Genomic DNA, 11,402 nt, shown 5'->3' on the forward strand with positions numbered 1-11,402 from the left:
TTGGCAGGTCAGGAGAAGGAAGGGTGAAGAAGAATCATGTGACTGGTATAAGCAAAAGGGAGCAGAGAAACACTGAGTAGGACTGCAAGTAGGCGGGGAGGAAACGAGCAGGACAAGAGTACTAAAAGAAAAGAAACAAGGATGAAAGTGGAGAGAGGGAGATTCCAGGACAAGTTTGCCTATTCTAAAGGGAGCTGTGGAGGCTGAACAACCTATTCAAGGCCACTGTGAACACTGATGCATGCACTGTCTGCAAAGAGCTATCTGTGGAAAGCTGGTAACAAGACAGCCAGTCATTCCAAAAATGTGGAGTATTTGTGTTTATTATGGTGACTGTAAGTATAACAAGACCCACAATATCTGAAACCACTTACACCCAAGATGGTTGGAAATCCTGTATTGGACCTGTTTCTGAAGCCCTATGAAGATTTAGAGCTAAATTAAGACTCTCTTTAGCCTACAGTTACCGTGACAGCAAGTCTGATCCTGACTCATATTCATGGTCCTAAATTGGACTGACCCTGACCCCATAGCCCTCCGAAAACAAGTTCTCTAAACGGCTGCTTCCCTAGATGCCAATACCCAATATCACTCACAGAAGTAGGTTGAATATTCACATGAACAATCTTGAAGTGTCAAAATTCAGTATTTGTTGCTAAATGATATAGGGTGAAAGAGCAAGGAAAATTACTTGGTGCACATGCACACAGAAGTATTTATTGTGATGAAAATATTTAATATGTGCTCCACGGAACCATACCTATTTGAAAATATCAGTAATTCTATTCATTTTTATTCACCTTTCTAGAAACATCTGTTTATGAGGTAATTTCCTCCTTTCACATTTACAACATATTAATAATTTTGAAAAACCAAACGTCCGATGGTGTCAGTCCAGTTGGACACATAGGTCATTATTGTGAGGGAAAATACACTCATCCTTTTTGCATGAAAACGAAGAAAATCACATCAAGAATCAGAATTCTCAGGCAAAGTTATCTACATTATTATCACTACCTACCTATGAAGACATCTCCATCTTGGCCCTAGCCCCAGAGACAGTTCATCTTAGATCTCTGATTCTTCTTGTTGCAATTAACTACCTATGGGCTAGGGGATGCTTACGTAGCTTGTCTTTGCAGTTGAGGTTCACCAACATTGTTTGCTGGGGCTCTTCCTTCTCACCTTGAATTCCCAGATCCTGGCTTCATTTCATTCCTTTAAAATGTCTGGTCTGCTGCTTCCTGATCTTCCAGAACTCCAAGGCTGCCAGGACTTTTAAAATCTGCAGGAACCTGCTTTGCTGAAATTCCAACCATTCTAATTGTATTGTTGGGACTGACTAATGGTGTTATTTCTTTTGTTTTGTTTTGTTTTGTTTTGCCTAGACCTGGGTTCTTTGCTCATTTCTCCAAATAACTACAACTGGTAAATCCCTGTTTCGTTCAGCCAAAATATGCTCTACTTAAATGAATGCTCCCAAATATGGTATCATCTCAAAATAAAACCAAATATATTCACCCAAGAAACTTTTAATGCTTTTTAAACTAAATGAGAAAGTGGCGATGTTTGGAATATAAGTTTAGTCTCAAAAGCATAAGACCTGGAAGGAAGGGAGGGACATAGGTAGGTCACTGCACTAGAAATCTGAGGTATGACACTCTAGACTTCTCATCTTTCCATCATTTCTCACATGCTCTGTGCTCTTGGAAAAAAAAAAATCTCATTTTTATTCTATAATATTTGGGAGTACATGTATACTGGGCATTCTGCTAAGTCCTGGCCCACAGCAAGGAACAATATGGATATGCTCCCTTCCTTCATTGAGCTTAATATAATCCAAAGCCTGAGGCTACCATCCAGTATGCCTTAGAGGAGCTTCTCCTGGAATCTATGGTCAAGATAAGTTGAGATGTTGTCTTTCTACCTCTTCTTGCTTGTGGGCTCCTTCCTCAATTAGTTTGGAGGGACCAGGAGAACCTCCCAGACTTTTCCTCTGATCTGATCTAAAAACCCAACTATGTCCCCTCTAGCTCTATCTGGATATCCACAATATATTCATATCTGGAGTTTCTATCTCCCTCACCCCATCTACCCTTTCCCAGTCAAGCACCAACTATCAATTATATTTCCTAAGGAGATCTCAAGTCCACTACTTTTCATCTCTGCTCAAGCTCTCATCCTCCCTTGTCTCAATTATAGAATATTTGCCCTTATGTACCCTCAATGATTTCTCCTCACTGCAGTCAGAATTATTCAATTTATTCTTCTCCCCACCACCAGTTTCTTAAACTCTTCAGTGTGCATTTTGGCTAAGGACTAAAATGCATAACATAAACTATGTTGCCCTGGCACTCCTCATTAGCCTCATTTTAAGCTATTCCCTCCCTCATTTAGCCACCTCAGTGCCTTTGCCCATGCTTCTCCTTAGAAAGTTTTGATTTTGCCTGCTTATCTAGTTTCCTCATCCTATAGATCTTAGCACCTTCCTCAGGTAAGCCCATACAGTTCCAAATTCTGACCATGATCTCTTTATCCTAACTAGGTTTCTGTCTTGTACAGGCCACAATCAGTAATTACCCATTTGTATAGTTAGTTAATATCAGTCTCCCCAATCAGACTTCGAGATCCATAAAATCCATAATGCTTTGCTTATCTTTATAGTCTCTTACCTAGCACATGCTGGTTCACAGACCATTGTTCAAAAATATTCATTGAATAAATTCAGAAATCAGTCTATATGAGCCTTTCCAACTAGGGGGCAATCTATCACTAAAGATAGGGCTTGCCAATCCCATTAGTTATGCTATTAAAGAATCAGTTCAGGGGCACCTGGGTGGCTCAGTAGGTCAAGCTTCCTACTTTGCGTAAGGTCATGGTCTCACCATTTGTGGGTTCGAGCCCCATGTCTGAGCTGTTAGCACAGAGCCTGGAGCCTGCTTCAGGTTCTGAGTATCCATCTCTCTCTGCCCCTCCCCTGCTCGTGCTCTGTCTCGCTCTCAAAAATAAATATTTTTAAAAAAGAATCAGTTCAGAATTAGTCCTGTAACTTCCTTAAGCCTTTGACTACTTCCACAAGTGCTCCCTACCTCTGATTCTGCTGTAAGCCTCCCTTTGGAAACTAGTTGCCATGGTGACTTTTCATGATCTATCTGTTGGTCCAGGGACACTCCATGTTGAACCTTTCTGGGCTCAGTGGTCACAGAATAGAAAGCACCAAGAATCATTTCATCCAAATCTCTGTCTATAAGCAGGATATGGCCAAGCCATCCAGGCTAAAGAGAACCACTTTAATTTAAAATCCGCCCAGAAACTCCATGATTTCCTTCAGCAACCCAGCCAATATTTAATAAGGAAAATTTCCAGGAGTTTCTAAGAAAAATGACCAATTTTGGCTTTCTTCTCTATTAATCCCAATAATTATCAGGAACATGAGAGATCACAGTCCCATCAGCATGGAGGAAATAGCTAAACAGCCTCAAAATGAAAAGCCTTTTAATATATAGAAATTATTTACAACAATTTAATCTAAACCACAGTTTATAAGGACAATGCTGGTCAACAGTTTCATGAATTTTTGCCTGCTAAAAACTAAGACAATTCTGTTGACATTCATAATACTGACATTCTTCCTCAACTCTATGACTCATTTTTCAAGTGAAAAATATGAATAATTTCCCTCCTACTATACATATGAAGTACTAAAATAGCCAGAGTTCTAATGCAGATTCTAGCAGAGCAGAATTTTCAAGCTCTTTTTGAACACAGCACCTGCCCAAGGAAGAAGCAGATCACAGCTCTTGCCTGATTAGGCCCTTGAAATAAACAGTACTCTAGCCTGAAATAGGTCGGGCAAGGCAACATAGCATTCTGTCACATTCTACAACTGGAAATGGCCCACTTCAGTCCTTTTGGAGAAACTGGACATGGAAAGGGTTCTGCTATGGATACATAGCATAAGCCCTGGACAAAAATCATTCAGTCCCACGCTCAGGTAAAAGATTTACTCACAGCCATCTGGGTCTATGATACAGCAAATGGAACTTGACTATGATGCCACCCAACGGATGGTGGTCCCTGGGTTATGGATCAGGTAATCCAAGCAATCTAGCTTCCCACAGGTAGAGTAAGAAAATAATATAAGTGGTTATTTAGTATTTAGTACATGTCAGATTCTTCACGTATTTGTGTATACACGAATGATTTCATCTAACCCCAATCATATCCCAGGTATGTTTTATTGTTGCTGCTATTGTTTTGTTTTTAATGTGGTAAGAACACTTAATATGGGATCCACTCTCTTAAACTAAGTGTACAATACAGTATTGTATTGTCAGAATTCACAGCAGATCTTTAGAACCCTAATCATTTAATAATAAATGATTAATAATAAAATAATAAAATAAATGAAATTTTATACTGGNCATTAATTCATTTTTGAGAGACAGAACAGGAGCAGGGGAGGAGCAGGGAGAGAGGGAGACACAGAATCTGAAGCAGGTTCCAGGCTCCAAGTTGTCAGCACAGAGCCTGACACAGGGCTTGAACCCATGAACTGTGAGATCATGACCTGAGCAGAAGTCAGAAGCCTAACTGACTGAGCCACCCAGGTGCCCCTCCTCTCTGTTTGACTATTTTATATACCTCATGTAAGTGAATCATGCAGTATTTGTCCTTCTGTGGCTGACATTTCACTTGACATAATGTCCTCCTGATTCATCCATGTTGTCACATATAAAAAGATCACCTTCTTTTTAAGGCTAAATAATATTCCATTGTATGTATATATCACTTTTCTTTGTTGGTTTACCTGTTGATAGATGTTTAGATTGTTTCCACAACTTGGCTACTGTATAGTGCTGTAAGGAATAATGGGAGTGCAAATGCCTCCTTGAGATCTGGATTTTAATTCTTTTGGACAAATACCCAGAAGTGAGATTGCTAGATCATATGGTATTTCTTTTTTTTTTTTTTTAGTTTTCTGAGGAAGCTCCATAATGTTTTCCATAGCAGCTGCTCCATTTTATATTCCTACCAACAGTGAGGGAGAGTTCCAGTTTCTTGATATCCTCACCAACACTTAATCTCTTTTTCTTGATAATAGCCATCACTATATCTTTAGATATATAAGTCGATACCTCACCGTAGTTTTGATCTGCATTAGTTGCTCATCGGTAATTGGTGATGTTGAGCATCTTTTCATTTATCTGTTGGCTGTTTGTATAGCTTCTTTGAAGAAATATCTGTTCAAGGCCTTTGCCCATTTTTTTAATTGGGTTATTTGTTTTTTGTTATTGAGGTGAAGAAGTTCCTTATATATTTTGGATGTTATATATAATATATGTTTTAGAGATGGAGAAAGGAACTCACAGAGAGGTGGGAAGTTTGCCCAAGCCCATACTGCTTACAGTAAATGTGGGCCAGGGTTCAAACCCAGAGCTCACACTCAGAACCACTGTGCTAAAACTGAGTCTCACAGAGTACTTTTCCAAATTTCAATACAGGGCCTGTAAAAAAAAATTTATTCAGTTAATCTAACATGAGTCTTGCCTAGGCAATAATATTATGCATAAGAATGATGCATAATTTTGAGTATATATACTCTTTTTTGTTTTCCTCTAATTTAAAATTTTTCTCACTTCTGATAAAATAAAAAAGCACTTATACACCATTTTCCAAGTCCTTGAAGGTTTCTAACTAAATCTCTAGAATTCCTTTTTTTCTTGTTTTTTTTTTAGTTACTGATTTTATTTATTTGTTGTTACTATTATTATTAGTTTGAAGAATTTATATGTAATCAGCCTTTGCTAATCTTAAAATTTTTTTAATGTTTATTTATTTTTGAGAGAGAGACAGAGTATGAGCGGGAGAGGGGCAGAGAGAGAGAATGGGATACACAGTATCAGAAGCAGGATCCAGGATCTGTGCTGTCAGCACAGAGTCTGACACGGGGCTTGAACCCATGAACTGTGAGATCATAACCTGAGCCAAAGTCAGATGCTTATCCAACTGAGCCACCCAGGCGTCCCTTGTTCATCTTAGATTACCTATATTGACCCAAGACCAATTCTTTGAATCTTTTAGCTTTTAAGATCAGAAAAAAGACAGAAAACTAGCATCCCACAAATACCATGTTTCCTATGACTGTAGTTTTGTCAATTTTTGTCAAAACTTTGTCAGTGGCTGGAAGTGCCACTGGGGGAGGGGTGGGATGTCCAGTCACTGTGGCTAGTGCTAGCCCTGGAAATACTAGTGAGAGAAAGGAGAAGATCTTAGCTGGACTGGGGTCAGGACCTCATAGCGCTAACACACTGCGATCCACGCTAGGTAGGTGGGTACCTGGACATTCTGACCTGGTGGGAAATGGACATGCAGCCTGTATTTCTCATGGAGACATTTCCACCAGCAATATTCCCAGTCTGACAAGTTTCTGCTCCAATACCACTGAAGAATGGTAAGTTTACAACCTTCTAATTACCTTGTTGATTAGCTCTAGTTAATAGAATATTCTTTATTATTTTTGAGCCAAAATCTGTCAGGGGAGAGAAGAGAGGGGATAAATTTCTGTTTCTGCAACCACCATAATTACAGTTTGTGTTCAGTGAACCTTTAAAATCCACCACTATCCAGAGTACTGTCCATACATTTTCTCATGGAGTCTTTATAGCATTTATACAACACATGCTTTTCCTATCCCATTTCACAAATGAGGAGCCTAATAGCCAAGATCCTTTCAACTCTAATAATTTATGATTCCTAAATTCTCCCCATCTCCCTAAAATATGAATTGCCCCCCCCCCCAAATAAATGAAAGAAGAGAAGAGAAAGAAAATTTAGTGGATGTTAAAACTTTAAAGTGCTTTCTCAAAGTTCTTTCTGGAACTCTGCAGCCATCCTAATTGAAAAAGTCTATAAAATTCCAAGTGATGAAATCATAAGGCAAACCTCCTGGCTACTGATCCCCAGGCACCTTCTCTATGTTCTTGAGCCCTTGAGAGAAAGGATTGGTAAGGGTCTGCAGGTTCTTCTCATTTTTCTATACACTCTCCACCCCTAGCTGCTAACATCTTTCTAAGAGACAGGGCTTTTCTTCATGAGCAAAAATACAAACAGTTATCTTCATATTTTACAAATTTCAGTACTCATTCAATTGAGATAAACATAAATATCTGGTCAGGAAACTCTCCAAGTACCCAAGGCTTCTGTGGGCCCATTCCCCACACTGGCCACTCTACTTCCAAAGTAGAATTGAATCTGATCTGAGTTCTGTCCCAAGAGGAGCCCTTTTTATCACTGATTTAGATGAAGACAGTGAAGTCAACCTTTTACCAGTTCTCTGAGCAGCTGAGAATACAGATAGACATCACCAACCTTAACTATATATTATACATTTAAAATTTAGGGGTGTCTGGGTGGCTCAGGCAGTTGAGCATCCGACTGTTGATTTCAGTTCAGGTTATGATCTCTCTGGTTGACTTCACTGTTGGAAACCCCAGTCTCTTATAGACATTCCAAAGAGGGTATCCAGGAGATCAAGGTTATCTGAAGACCAGCTTAGTGGAAGCAGAGTTGAAGACTCTGGAAGTAGTTGAAAGAAGAGCCTGTGAAACAGGAGGCAAGGCAGTCACTTGAAGAGTCCTCCCTGTAAAAGCAGATATTAAACTCATCCCAGGAGGCTATAAACAGTAGGACCAGGGTCAGGAGTACAAGTTAGTTAGAGTTTGAGTTCAGCCCCATATAAAAGAGGAAATGGGTTTTTTTGTTTGTTTGTTGCTTTTGGTTATTTTGTTTGTTTTGTTTTGTTTTGTTTTTGCCAGGAAGAGCCTGAATGAAGAGCAAGCATGGCTGATAGGCAGTCACAGGAAGGAGAGCCATTGGGGTGAATATGCTGAGAAGGATTCGAGTGGGCCAGGGTGGCTAAGTTGGTTGACATGTCAAGACTCTCACAGACCTAAGACTCCTACGATTTCCTCAGATATGGCACATTTCAGTGCACAGATAGCTAGGAACTTTCAGTACCCAAAGTTTGACAGAGCAACAAGCCAAATACCTCTTACCCCACTTCTCATAAGTTCTGAAACTTCATTTCTTCAATCCTGGAAAGCTTACCTTAGCCTGACAGGGGCTCAAAACCACATTTATAGACTTGTGGATCCATTTAAAGTGTATGTGAGACATTGCCCAGAGGCAGTCCCAGGGCTACCTCAGAAAAGGGGAGGCTAGAAGGAGCTTGGAACTTGTGTGTCCCTGACTAGTTTAGTTGTGTGCATGCAGTTATCCAAAACATGGACTGAATTTTAAAAATGGATATGGTTTAAATAAATAAAACTCTGCAAATAATAGACAGTGAGAACCTAGTTTTCTTCTCACCAGACCTCTAGATCCTAGCTAGGAGTTCTTGTCCCTCTGGGACATGTAGATAAATACCAATATATAGATACCTGCCTTGTGCTCATTCTAACACAAATGATAGCAATATTAGACTCTACACACTTTTTCTACTTTTTTCAACAATATTGTCAAATTTCAGTGAACAAAAGAATAGAAATATTTAAAACAAATGATCACAGTTTCCTTTTTAAATCTGGCCCAGCCTGAGGCAATAGACAGCTGTGAGTCCATCATTTTACTTCTTCAGCCCCTGACTTAACCAATGTATAAGTCATTAAATCATGGTGCCATTATTCTTTCATTCAGTAGATCTTAAAATCTGTATTTCTTACAACCTTATTTCCTCTCTAATTTAGTGCAACAATCCTTACCCTGAATGAAATAAGAAAAGAGATAACTGTTGATTATAAGCAGTTTTTAAGAATATCACACTATTGATCAACACTACTGGTTATTAGCAGGATCTCCAATTCATTAATAAGTGATTCTGAAGGTAAGATCCTCCTCCATGAGAGGTTAATTAACTGTTTTAGGAGACCAATTAGGAAACATTGAACCCTCTCTCGGGGATATCTGATTCCTGAATGGTGTTTGATTCACTGAGAGTCTGTTGCATGTCATCAACAGTCAAGAGTTTCTAAACATTAGCCACTGACTGAAACTTTCCTTCTCCTTCCTTATTTCTTAAACCTGTCCTTTCTATTTTTGTAGATGAGTACCCAGGGGTATAGGCTAAAAGCAGCAAAGGAGGCATTAACAAAGTTGCCCTATTTGATTCCAAAAGCTAACTCTCTTGAACAGTTCCCTGTCAAGTAAACCGCTTCCCTGCTATAGGGAGATGGAGTCATGATGTGGATCACTACTTTGAAATGACAGAGGGGAGCTGTTATGGACTGAATTGTGTCCCCCCACGTAAATAGATAGGTTAGAGCTGCAGTATCTCAGAATGTGACTTTATCTGGAGATAAGGTCTTTACAGAGGTGATCAAGTTAAAGTGAGGTCATTAGGTTAGGCCCTAATCCATTATGACAGGTGTCCTTCTAAAAAGGGAAATTGGACACAGAGACAAGCACACTTAGAGGGAAGGCAATATGAAGAGACAAAGGGAGAAGACAGCCATCTACAAGCCAAGGAGAGAAGCCTAGAACCTCACAGANCATCTTGATTTCAGAATTCTAACCTCCAGAACAAGGAGACAACAAACTTCTGTTGTTTAAGCCAAAGTTTGCGCTACTTTGTTAGAAAGTCATATAATGGTATTAACATGGCATTGTTTGGGCAAAATCACGGAGTAAAGCAATCCTTGTCAGCTCACCTAGTTTGCTTTCTTGCTTCCAAGCATCTTTCCCAGATGAATAGCTTCCAAAAACTGTGATAAATCTTTTTAGAAGTGCTTCACAAGTAATTACAAACAAAGACTCTTGGGAGGCCTGGGTGGTTCAGTTGGTTGAGTGTCTGACTCTTGTTTTCAGCTCAAGTCATGATCTCATGGTCATGAGATGGAGCAGGCTTTGCACTGGATGTAGAGCCTGCTTACTTTCTCTCCCTCTCCTTCTGCCCCCCCCCCCCCCCCCCCGGNGCTCATGTGAACTCTCTAGAAAGAAAGAAAGAAAGAGAGAGAGGGGGAAGGAGGGAGGGAGGAAGGAAGGGAGAAACAAAACAAAGAAACAAAGAAAAGACCCTTAGATTGAGCTGCCAGGTCAAGAACCCAGTTCTGCCTTTAGCATTGACTTTACCATTGGTGAGTACTTAATCTCTCTAAACCCTAGTATCATCATCTGATGATAACAAGAGTAGCTACCTAAGCCAGTTACAAGAATTAAATTAGTGAAAGGATGTCAAAGCTTAGCTCAATAAATGTTAGCTAGTGTTATTGTTTATTTTGCTGGCATCTTTTCAAATTAGCTGAGGTTCATGGTAGAACTTAGTTGTAGGTCAGCCCCATCTTGGCCCGTTATTTGAACAGATTGGCCAGAGACAAGGACAAGAGCAATATTCTGATTTTTGTTCTATGTTAAATGTGGTAAGAAGGGATTAGATTCAGAGTGGAGCACTCAGAATGATGAAAGGGAGAAGAGCCAAGACCTGTGGGGGAGAAAATAGCCACACAAAACATCTGCTGGTCACCATTTTCTTAACACCCACTGCGTCCTACCTAAGGTACTATGACAAAAACAGAGGACTGGCCTGACAAGGCCTCCAGTTAGCAGACATGTGTTAGAATTAGAGCATCAGAGTGGTAAGGCCCTTCAGATCTCTGACTCATCTTATAATTTCAAAAAAAAAAAAAAAAAAAAGAAACAGGAGTCCTGAAAGATAAGAAGACTGCAACAAGATTATCTGTCATTTTCACAGTAGAGCAAGACTCAGATAAGACCTGGGTTACTTCACCTGTGAGAAAGATAAGAGATTTCTATGACACAGAAGGAAGACTGACCCCAGAGAGTAACCTATATACATCTAAGACCCCCACCACCATCATTCCTGAAGAGCTGTAGAAATGGGTTGATGAAAACAGTATTACCAAATACTGAGCAACTACTATGCATGCATGGCACTATGTTAATTATTTTGCATGCATGAATACCTCATTTAATCTTCACACAACAACCTTGCAAGGTAGTTATAAAGAAGAGCAGAGCAGCATCTAGAGCTGGGAGGTATCAGTCAGGACAATCAGCTTCTACTTTGGACAGCCTCCTAGAGGCAGCCACAAGGAACAGATGCTGCTAAGGGTCCATCTTGCTCTATGAGTGTATATTTTTAGAGTATCTAAGCCACAGTAATGAGAAGTTTTATCTTTTATGAGTGAAGTAGACTCACTTGATCTTCCATATGGAGTTTTGAACTATGAAAATTATCATCAAATAACCACCGTGATCATTTTGATGACAGAACAGGTTCTTATACAAAATCTTTGGTGAATTTAGGTCTGATATCATTTGTGCTACCATAAATTCACTAAAATGAGTGCCTTTCTCCTAGGTCATGACACTGCAACACTTTCCCC

The sequence above is a fragment of the Crocuta crocuta genome, unplaced genomic scaffold (assembly GCF_008692635.1).
Source record: "Crocuta crocuta isolate KB4526 unplaced genomic scaffold, BGI_CrCroc_1.0 scaffold219, whole genome shotgun sequence".
In the NCBI taxonomy this organism is placed as follows: Eukaryota; Metazoa; Chordata; class Mammalia; order Carnivora; family Hyaenidae; genus Crocuta; species Crocuta crocuta.